The 12,167-nt window shown below is 39.7% G+C and overlaps 1 long non-coding RNA gene across 1 annotated transcript in view; it reads right to left on the bottom strand.

Annotated features, from left to right (window-relative positions):
* The window catches only part of LOC118764531, a 22,859-nt gene extending 21,177 nt beyond the window's left edge, over positions 1-1,682 (bottom strand). The window contains exon 1 of the long non-coding RNA XR_005000341.1: positions 1,604-1,682. This is a non-coding gene — a long non-coding RNA (uncharacterized LOC118764531). The remainder of the gene's footprint in view (positions 1-1,603) is intronic.
* Positions 1,683-12,167: the final 10,485 nt, after the last annotated feature.

Genomic DNA, 12,167 nt, shown 5'->3' with positions numbered 1-12,167 from the left:
TGCTGCCACACCTGCCATGCTCTCCTGATTTGGTACCAATGGATTTCTGTGGTGTATGCGGGAGATTTGAAATAAAGACACCTACCTTCTCTTCATCGACAAAGACCTCTTCAGTGGTAATGCATTCTTCCACATGGCTAAAAATAGCAGCTGCTTTACCCTTACCTTGACAAAGCACTCACACGTCCTGCTCTGTCAGCTACCCTGATCGAAAAGACTCAGTACTCCCCTGCCTGCACGCGCGTCACTCCTGCCCCTTCCTCTCCCAGTCAGCCCCAAGTTCCGGTTAGCTCCCCAGCTGTTGACGTCATCCCATATGCCACCCTGATCTTAAAGATCACATTCTCTCTACTCCACATCAAAGTCCACCATCCAACCGGGAGGGCACCTTGAGCATCGAGATCTTCTCAGGCTAGGCACCTCATTCTCCTCTTCTCCACAATCGTCATCCGACGAAACGACAATCCTGCAAAGGTCCAAGACATGTCGTGACATTCTATCCACGGAGACGTTGTTTCTGGAATTGACCGCTGTCACCGTTCCTCTGCTCCATTGAGACGTACAGTACGCCTTCGCTGGCTTAACCCAGACTTCCTCCCCTATTTTCACACAAGCGGGTCCCTTCTCTTCCTCGTGGCACTCTGGCGCTTTACTCAGATGCCTCCATTCATATTTAATTACCGCTCTGTGCGGCACAGAATCTTCAGCTTGTCTGGATCAGGGAGATATGTTGTACCAGAAAACTGCTTCCAGCAGCGAAATGTGTCCTCTTTCCACTATGGCCTTGACTGTCTGATGGTACCTCTCCAAGATTCCATTACAGCTCGGCCTATATACTGCTCTGAACAAGCAACGCACTTTCCACCGGTCAAGCATATCCCTCAATGCTTCCAAATGAAATGCCACCCCATTGTCCATTAGCAGTTCTTCCATGGGACCCCTCTCTAAAAGTATCCCGTTCAAAATCTGTGCAATCTCGTCAGCAATGCCCGTCCTCAACTCCCTCCAAATGGCCAACTGGCCCGGCCCACAGTCGACCATAGAAAGATACATGCCCTGACAGTAGTGTGTCACATCCACAGCGAGCCTTTTCCAGTTGTGCTCCACCGAAAGATTTCCTTGCTCATGCCCACATGGAAAAGGGTCAATGGACTAACACCTGTCACAGCTCCCAACAACTTTTCGGATGCTTCTCCTAGTAACGTCAGCATCAATCTTCTTTGCAAGATACAGGGTCCTGTCCACACCCAAATGATGCATAGCATGCAGTCTCTTCAGTTCGGAGTCATCCATCCAACACTCTGCAGCTATTCCTTTCTGTGCCTCCTCCAGCTCCTCCAACCATGCCCTTTTCACCCTGGTCAGTACTTCTGCCCTGTTTCTCTCCGAAGGCACGAAAACCACGTTCAGCTTCAGTCTGAACTTGGCAATCAATTCTCCTAGAACTCCTAGATGGCGCTTCACCCACATCTCCGCGGCACCTTTCGTCCAAAGTCTCCTTTCACTGGTGATCACCGATCCTACCCAACCAAGCACAGTGGATGAATCCATCAAAATTTCAGCGCAGCCCCCATTTCAGGGCCAAGTTCACCCCCTTCAGCACCGCGTCTAATTCAGCAACATTGATGTGGTTAAAGTCATCTGCTTTCCGAAGCCAGGCCGCATCCTCCACCTTAGCACCTTCCATCCCTTCTCCCACCTTGTCACCTCAACTCTCCCCCTCCGCTTGTCTCTTGGTGTAACTGCACGCAGTGTGTAGCCATCCAGTGATCAGGTAGGGACCAACCAACTTCCCACACACCGAGAACAGCTCTCTCCTGCTGACACTGGAACTCAGCTCTGGGATTTCATTTTCTCTCCGGAACACCAACTCACCCAATCTATCTCTTCGCAGCTTCAGCCCCAGTGCAGCTCCCTTATCCATCGACTCCGGTGGCTTCGCAATCAGCCCGAACTTCTTCAGATGTCTCACTACCACATTGGCTGGCACTACAGTTTCGTCCACCAAAATGTCATCTATGTAAGAACTGGTGGCCTTTCTAATCTTGTCCTCTTTCCCTAGGACGGACTTAAGCCAGCATGCATGTCACTCCTTCCCCTACCTCTTCTGGTCAGCTCCCCAGCTGCTGATGTCATCCCACAATTTTCACCTCTTTCGATCTCTTTCAAATGCTATGTGTGGAGTTTCATTGAATACTGATGCAGAATTGAGAGCTTGATTGGATTGATTTTTTTGAGTCGAAATCAGGTGATTTCTACCAACGAGGCATTGAAAATCTTGTTGAACATTGGGAAGAAGTTGTAAACAATAAGGGTGAATACTTTATTGATAAATTGTTGTTATTTTTTATTAAACCTTTTAAAAAATTTAAATTTAAAAAAACGGCGGGAACTTAGTTGCCAACCCAATACACATATATTTTGGTTATGTTGTGTTCAAATTTGCCAACTGCTGCTGTTAAAGCTTAAAATCCTGAGCACCACAATACAAATAGTAAATATTCCATCTAGCCACATGGTAAAAGGTCATTTTATTAATTTTTGAAAGAGTTAAATATTGGATATTGTACATAACATAAAGTGTTACGTTGCTTTTAATAACAATAACTAGACTACAATTGTTGATAAACGTTTTATGTCAACAGTCACCCTACACAAGTTTTTATTGTTTTTAGTTAATAATTAAACTCAACATGTAATTACATAAGTACATACACTTACTACAATTAAGCTTAATTAGAAAGTAATTATATCAGAATAAACTCTATTCTGATCTTCTCCTGCATTGCCTCTATAGAATTAAAAATACAACTGGAATCAGATAAATAATTTTTCTGTACACTGATTGTCAAGAAAATTGCTGCTTCATATTTTTCTTGGCTTTTCGATACAAATCAGCTATAAAATGTAGGCTCATTTTCTCCATTTATTTCTGGTGCCTTTCAACAGGTATGATTTGATGTGCGGGGAGGAGGCTATGCTAAAATTTATGATCTGAAATACATTTTTGTACAAAAACATTAAGAAACAACAACAATCCACTTAAAGATTAAATTATGAAAGATCTTGTGCATGTTTTTAAAAGGAACTTCAAATGACTAGGGGTGTTCCATTTTTATTCAATTTGCATCTATTATGAAGGCTTCATTTAGAATGTAATTTGCTAAATTTGTGGGAATTTATAAAAATTTATGGCTAATTTTTTTTCTAGCTCCATACATAAATTTTATTTTTTGGAACTTAAGTATTCCATTATTAAGGTGGAAGCTACATTTAACTGCTATGATTTAACTGGTTTTTTTTATGCTGAAATTAAATGTAGAACAAGATGCTTTTTTGTATTTGGAAAAAGAAAAACATCATCCATTTCAAGAAAGAACTCTTAATGATAAAGAAGCCTTTTATTTTTCACTCAGTTTATAGCTTTTACAAAGGTGTGATTTACTGGTATAGCTTCTTATCTTTGCAAGAATTTATGAGATTTTAAAGCTATGTATTTCCAGCTCAATACCTAAACTTTGTTTATCAATCTTGTATACAATATTATTGAATCAGAAGCCTTTGTAACTAATAATGAATAATTTACGCTCAGTTTCCAATTGAATTAGTAATGCTTGCTTGAAAACTAATGATCTCGTGGATCATTTCTCAACAAAATCTTTCTATAAACTACCAACAGTGTGTTTGAATTAAATCAAGTTCAATTAAAAAAAAATTACATAAACAATAGCCATGATAAATCTAATTACAAATTATGTATGTGGGGAGTTTGGGGGTATTGAGTACTTCAGTGAAACATTCTTAACAAAAGAAAATTAAGGTTACGTTGTTATTTTTATGAACTCATTACCATGAAAAAATTTCATTAAATTTGTTGATTCTCTTTAGTCTTTTTAATATTTACAAAATTCAAAACTACTTCAATAAACACTAAATTTGTTTTATTGTTATTACAACATAGAGTTACAATATTCTTTTGAGTATGCCAAATACACATTATGGCTTGTGTGTCGTCAATGACTGACCTTCAACATATCTTTATCAGTTTTTTAAGAAAGTTGTACCTGGTGTATATTTATGGTGCATTGTGTAATGCACAGGTAACACCTGTCTTTGAAAACTTAGGTGTTTAAGACCACAAATTATTTACTATCACAGAAGTAAATATAATCGGGGTAACATACTCAAGTCCCGACTGTTCTGAGGGCGCTGAACTTAGGACAATGAAACTTTGAACATCTCTCGTGGCATTCAGGCATTACATGGCTGTCAAAAGGAAGCCAAGGGAGATGCTTCTATTTACTTTTTAAAATCGTTGTTGAAGTCTATCAACTCTCCAGTACTGTTCTTTGAGATTCCAGCCTCAGGTGGTGTTGCATGTTGTAGTCTCTGGCTGGTTCAGTTCTGGAAAAAAAGACCTTCCAATTTCTTCACTCTCAAAAGCTACTGGTAGCATTGAGGAAAAAATAGTTTCTCTTATTCCCATTCCTGCAATGATGACTCGTTCTTTGGAAACAGCAGCAACCGAATTCTTCTCTGCAGATGCCTGTTGTTATTTTTACTCTCCATGATGCAAGCTTTCTTTTGTTTTTTCTCTTCAAACCCTTGAGCCCTCAACTCAACCTTACTCCAACGTGCAGAGAAACTGGTCTTTCTGCTCTGCCCCACTAAATTAGTGTACATTTCTGAAATGGATTTCAGGGTTAAATATTCATATAGGCCACTGCCCCCTCCTGACCACATAGCCTTGTGGGTCACTTCCATGTCTCCTACATGCCATAACTTGCACAATATGTCAACAAGACAAGAGTCAAAAGCTGCACCAATATCTTCAGCTATAACTCTGGTGGTTTTAAGTGTCATGTAGCAGGGCAGGGGCTAGTGAGCAGGGGTATGACACATCGATTCCATGTATCGCTTGGTCACATCCTCAGTTTTGAAAATCAGGAACACATTATTGTACTCTGTACTCTGGTTGATGAAGCCACATCAGTCGGCGCTTCCTCCGACACTTCTTATGATATAATATGGAAGCTGCCTCTGTTTTCAGAAAAAAAGCCATCTTCTAGTCCTTTCTTGAATAAACTCAACAAAGAAGGAGAAATTCCTTTTGTTTTATATCGTTCTCATTTCCTTTCCTTTTTATTGAGCTTTCATTTTTTTTCCTCAATGCTAATAGATGATGTAATGTTGATTTTGTGGGTGTTGCCTCATCTCTTTCTACTTTTTTTTTACCTGGTTTTCATTAAAATTCACACTTCCATTGTGACTCTCATTTTTTTGTGCAGACAGCATGCACTGTTGCATTTAATGTGATGTTTGCTCTCAGCCTTTTGACTAAATTCAAGATGTAATATTTTACTATTAAGTAGATAGTGTGACATTTCCAAATGAGACATTAATGTTTCATCCATCATTTTGATATACTGGTCTCTATAATTATCACAGCAATTGTCATTTTTGATAGCATGGGTGGACATCTAGTAGTAGTGGTGGTGGTGGTGGTAAAAATAATAATAATAAAAACAAGAACAACAACAACAACAATACATGCAGACAGGGAGATCAAAGCTAATTGAGTGATGTTATTGACAAGGATCGCCAAGGGAGGAAATACTTCCTAATCAACCTGTTGGTCCCAACAGATGATAATGAATCATTCCAAGAAATGGAGGAATTATCCAAATATAAAGATAATCAGAATATGGAGACTGAAAACAGAAACAATTCCTGTAATAATAGCCATCTTGGGGATGATTAAAATCTTGCAGACTGATGCATAATAATGTGCATGTCATACAGAAAATAGCCACAAGCCAGCGTATATACGTGCATTATGTAGAGTATTGTTAAGATAGCATTGGATAATAAATGGAAAGCAAACATTGCACTATACCCTAGGCTCTCAGAACTGTGCTTGGTGGAGTAATGAATGCATTCCAATAGTGATAACATGGGGAACAGCAACAATAATAATGTTTTCTTTTGCTTGCCACAGGGGCATCAGCGAAAGGGACATTACGAAGATAGTTTAGAATTTGTGTAGGGATTTATGTAAAAGTTGAGGGAAAATGAAGGAGAGGAGGCGAGAGATGGGACAAAAGGTATACTCAGTGTTCAAAATCTGTGGCATCTTGGATTATGCAGTCCTCCTGATACAGGTGAGCCTCCAAGAAAGCTCAATCAAGGAAACCCATTTATGGGTGCATTCTTAGAGAAGCTTCATTCCTTGTAACTATTTTAATGCCAGTCACCCACCTCTCGACAAATTCACTGGAGGAAGACACTTCCTTCTCTACCTTCGCTTCCCTTTCCAAGTGGGACTTGGAAAAGTCAGTAAGGGCTTGGCCAAAAAGGTAAGTGTCTAAAAACAACAACAATAATCCTTCTTATTATAGGCACAAAGCCTGAAATTTTGGTGGAGGGGCTTATCAATTTCATTGACCCCAGTACTCGATTGGTACTTAATTCATCGACCAAAATTCTACCTCTGCATTTGGCAGTAGTTTCCTCCTGTACCCCCTCTTCCTCACATTTCTCTTCAGCAGTACAACTAATCTCCAGATAACATACACCTTCCTGAACATGCTATGGATTGTAGTACTACGTTACAACAAAGGTAAATAAATTATGAAAGTTCACCATCTGTAGTATGTCCCTCAGAGGTTTAACCAATCTCTAGATGTCATACACCTGAATGAGCTAACAGTTTCCTGCCGTTCATAGCGTTACAGCAACCAAAACAAATGTAAAAGTTCTTAAAGTCCAGCAGTTTTAGTGTGTCCCTCCTTCAAACAATTCCAACAGTAGCTACTAAATACCAGACATGTATTGAGTGAAATTAGATTGATGGAAACTGCAGATCTGCCTCCCAAGATTTAATTGACCAAAACATTTAGGTCTGCTGAGGGAACAACTGAATCCCCAGTTCGCTGGACATTGTTGTAGAGCTGAAAATGAGGTAATTTCTACCCTTCTCCTCTGGAAGCCATCTGCTCATGATACCAGAGGGCACACACTCTCCTACCCTGATGTAATCTCCAGGGATACAGGCATCAAGCAACAGGACCTCCGTAATGCTATGATGGACCATGAGGTCTGGTGTAATATAGTAAATTCCATTGTCTCAACCACAGTCGAACAATGATGATGAAGGATGCCACATTGAGGGAGAGATTAAAGCTACATAGTTATATATCAACCCAAGATTTTGTTCTCTTTTCGTAGTTCCTGCTAACTTTACAGAATTATTTGGTAAGTTTCTTTGGGACACAGGGAATAGTATTTCCTGTTATTTCTATAGTCTGAGGAGCAACAATAATTAATTAGTTTGTGTAAGTTCTTCAATCAGCTTTATATTTTAAGGTTGATAGCAAAGGCTTTGGTGTCTTGCTATTCTTTCAGTCTTTTATTATTTTTGGGGTTTCAACACTGGAATGTGTCCAGACTGGGGCACGACTTTCATGACATTTTTCAGTTTTTTGTATATTTTATTGATCTATATCTATCAAATTGCTCAGCTACTTTTCTGATCAGTTTTATACTTGTACACGTATACATTGAAAACTCAACATCACCTTCACCACCAGGCTTTGCAAGACTAATAACTTTGGTGTAGAACTCAATATATGTATGCTTCAGAACACAGTGTTAGGCGAGTATAGAGCAGTAATAAGTAATGAGATGACAAAGGAATCAACAATTATTATATGAACTTCATTAGCTTACAGCTGTTTCTGTAATTAGATGCAGTGGATTCATAGTTGATTGCTTGAGTGAAACCTTATAGTTTCATCTGAGACTCAAACATGAAGTGCAATTTATTGGGGAAACATTTACATTTATTGTGTGTATATACATATATATATATATATATATATATATATATATATATATCATCGTTTAACTTCTGCTTTCCATGCTGGCATGGGTTGGATGGTTTGATTGAGGGCTGGTGATCCAGAAGGCTGTACCAGACTCCAATCTGATCTGGCAAAGTTTCTCCAGTTGGATGCCCTTCCTAATGCCAACTACTCTGAGAGTGTAGTGGGTGCTTTTTACATGCCACTGGCATGAGGGCCAGTCAGGTAGTACTGGCATTGACCATGCTCAAATGGTGCTTTTTATGTGCCACCGGCACAGTAGACAGTTAAGCGGCACTGGCAACAATCACATTCGAATGGTGCTTTTAACATACCACTGCACAGGTGCCAATAAGGCAGTACTGAAATTGGCTCATATATATATATATATATATATATCGTTTTTGGATTTGGATTGCAAGATTCTTTACATGAGTTTGTGTGTTGAAGCATATACTGTTGTGTCTGGGGAGAGTCATTTTCTTTTTGTGCCTTATAATGTAACACACTCACCGGTAAAATTTCCACTTATTTTTTATTTTTAATTTCCTAGAACGAAAATTTTAGGAAAGCTGCAATATGGTATCCTTATTCAATCAGAATTTGGAAATTTGTGGCCTTTGAAACATGTGTAGAATGTAATAAAAGGAATTCTGTAGAATCTTCGTTCAGCTCCATTTCTTCCATTCACTAATTATATATATATATATATATGCTGAAAAGCATTGCCAATAAGAAAATGTGTACGTGGGGAATGAAGCCCAGGAGCTCCTCCCATAATTAGAAAGATTACAGTTAAAGTATCTACAAGGATAGGTACACTAAGATGTAGAGCATCAGTAATAAGAACTGCCAGTAAAAATAGGGTGTGTGAGTATACACATATGTGCCTCCATTGCAAGCTCATGTATGCATACATACACACAACAGGCTTCTGTACCATTTTCATCTACTAAATTCTACCCACAAAGTATTTGTCAACCTAAGACTATTGTATAAGACACCTTAGGTACCACACAGTTATATTGAACTCAGAACCACATGATTACGAAGCAGCATTCTTAATTCCACAGCCTTGCTTTCTCCCATAATAAGTTCATTCATTTGATTCTTTCATAATGTATTGCTATTCCGCTTTATTCTTTGTGGTTGCAATATTGAAATATATCAATGCTGTCAGAGGTTATCATTAGCTTAACTATTTCACTTATGTAATGAACGCTATAGTTTTTATGTCACTTTTTCTTTTTAATATATATCCTTAGATACATTTATACTAAAATTTATCAAAAGTATTTTCCACTTTAGTCATTTGAGACATGTTGAAGTAAATAAATTCAGATTTTTTTTTTTATCTTTTGTTAAATTGGTCCCAATTAGGTTTCCATACTTTGTGATTGTGTTTGTATTTATCTCCTTTATACATGTGTAGTAGAGAGATTCAAAGATGTTTGTTAGTGAGTTATTTCATTAATGGTGTTGTTATTATTGCTGTCGTTGTTCTTCTAGTTCCTACCTCTCCACCAGACAGACTCACCGAAACAGACTAAAATGGTTTTAGCAGCTAGTTTTACTGAGCATAAACCATGTGAAATATTGCAGTGTGCTTCTTGAAGTTGATGTGTTTATGTCTAGATGGGAGTTTTTATTTATGCATAGAAAGTTTACATAGAAACTATGTCATCTGAATGTGTTGTTTATAGCAGAATGTATTATGTGAATGACAAAAATATCTTCCTGTGATGTTGTCTGAGGTAAGATTCAATGATTAAAGTGTATATGATTGTGTGGGAGATTTTTCTAGATTTCGGGTGTTATTTCTATCTCCCTTCAATTTGTTTATCTTAACATTAATGTTTCTGCAGGCAATTCTATTGAAGTAACTCTTTGATTTTGAGAAGATGTCTGGATGATTTCGGTTTTAGCTACCTGAATAATATCTATGGGAAAATTAGATAAATATGGTGTTTTGTTCTGTAAATATATATTTCTCAGTAGCAACATTTTTTTCAAGTGGATATTTTAGTGAACTGCTCAAAGTTTCAATGTTCAAACACTCTTCAAGTGTTCCTTGTATTTCCTAGCAAGACACTCTATTCCACATTCTCTTGGTTTGATAGTTTGTAAACAATACACAATCAACTCAGCAACATTCCCAACTTAACTCTGTTCAACTATAGTTGGAAGAAAACAATCTTCTAATTATTATTAAAGTGTGGCTTTGTGGTAAGAAGTTTACTTCCCATCCTCACGATTTTGGTTTCACTTTCACTTGGTGGCACCTTCAAATATTGTCTTTTGCTATAGCTATGGGCCAACCAAAGCCTTGTAAGTGGACTTGGTAAATGGAAACTGAAAGAAGCTTGCTGTATGTGTGTATGTATATTGTGGTGTTGTGGGCTGTGATGAGCTATGTGGCGTTGGTGGAGAGGATTGCAGATGAGATAAATTGAAGTGAAAACTGCAGGGACTGGCGGAAGAGCCATGGGGACATACGTGGGCAAAAAGCATGTGGGGCAGTTCTATGAGAGACAGGAGCGTGCAAAGACGTGTTCTTTTCTTGACAGTGATCGCTCATCCCGCTTAGGTCAACAGGTAAGGTCTCTGTTTTTCTTTCTCCCTTTTGCTCCTTTTCCTGTTGTCTTTTTCCTCCATCACACTACAAGCTATTTGGGCCCATAACCAAGAAAACAAAACAAAACAATTATGAGTGTAGTCCATATTTTGAACGATATGGTCTATCCATTTTGTAGTGACATGGATGTAGCCACCTGGTTGAAGAAAATGAAGCTGGTTGCGAAACTCCATAGTATAAACAACTTAGCAAGTTTTATACCACTGTACCTAGATGGTTTGGCATTGGTGCTATACCTAGAAATGGAAGAAAGGGACCAACTTAGCATGGAAATAGAAATCCGTTTGATAGAGGCCTTTGGAGAAGGAATGTTGGAAGCGTATGCTCGCCTAGGGAAAGCAAAGTAGACAGGCAAACAAACTCAGATTGGCTAAACTGGCAGGATATGAAGGCGAATCACTGGACCGAACGGTTAAGTTAGCATTTATGATTGGCTTTCCTGACCACATGTTGGTTGATTTGCAGAAGCTGCTGAACATTTACTCTATGGCGAGGACAGATATTATATCTCGGGCTCATGTGCTAGTTTCGTGTTGCAGGACACTGCTGGTAGCAGCGATTGCAACAACAAAAAGTGGCTGAGCAAGCAGTAGCAGAGAGGGGTCAAACAAGGAACATGTGCGACCATTCAAAGGACAGTGTTTCCGGTGTCAGGGCACACACATGATGCGAGACTGCAAGTCACCCAAGCCTGAGGTCATTTGCTACTGGTGTCGAGAAACAGGACATACAGCCAGTGAATGTCTGCGGGGAAATGGTCTAAGGGAGACTACTGCGCCAATAGTTATCCTTTCAGATCAATAGAGACATGTTTATCATTAACTGTAGTTGACATTCTGGTGGAGGAGAAGATGTCGTGAGCCCTTGTGCACATGGGCTGTACGATGACACTGAAGACTCCAGAAGTGGTAGAGATGTGGAGTGGAGAAAGCAGTATAAGGGTAGTTGACGGAAGAGAGGTAGACTGTGAAGGTGTTACAGATGCGCAGATTGTGGTGCAGGGACACTACAAGCAATTGTAGTTGGCCACTTGGTGGACGAGATTGACGTGGTGATGGGGATGGATGCAATCAACCGTTTAGGAGGTGTCACTGTCAACAAGGCCGATGTAACGTTCTGGTTTGCGGGGAAACCTTGTATGGCGAGACCGTGCATTGGTGAGAACCACAAAGAAAAGTATGCTGCACACTCCATGGAAGACCAGGACTTTCATGCTGCCTTCGATGGCCAGAGGTGGACAGTGGAGTGGCACTGGAAGGGAGAGCCCCCAACGTTAAAAAATAAAGTGGGCTGCTATCAGCATACTCTTTCAGAGTATGCCAGAAGTGATGTTTGAGGGGGAGGTGGAGCGGTGGATTAAGGAGGGCATATTGATCCCTTGGGAAGAAGTAGTAGAGAGTGGAATCCTGCTGCTGATGGCGGTGGTACAGCCCACAAAGCATGAGGTCAGGCCTGTGCTTGACTTCCAAGAGCTGAATGACCACGTATCAAGTCATACGGGTAGCGAGGCCACAGATGTCTGTGGGGAAACCTTGCGAGAGTGGAGGCAGATGACAGGGGCCTCCATGATCGTCAATTTGAAGTCGGCATACCTGCAGGTGCATGTGGCTGAGAGACTGTGAAAGCATCAGCTTGTTAGGTATAAGGGCCGGACATACTGTCTGACCAGG

The sequence above is a fragment of the Octopus sinensis genome, linkage group LG8, assembly GCF_006345805.1.
Source record: "Octopus sinensis linkage group LG8, ASM634580v1, whole genome shotgun sequence".
Lineage (NCBI taxonomy): Eukaryota > Metazoa > Mollusca > Cephalopoda > Octopoda > Octopodidae > Octopus > Octopus sinensis.
Note: the sequence above shows the minus strand (reverse complement) of the source record. Positions and strands in the feature narration are given on the sequence as shown.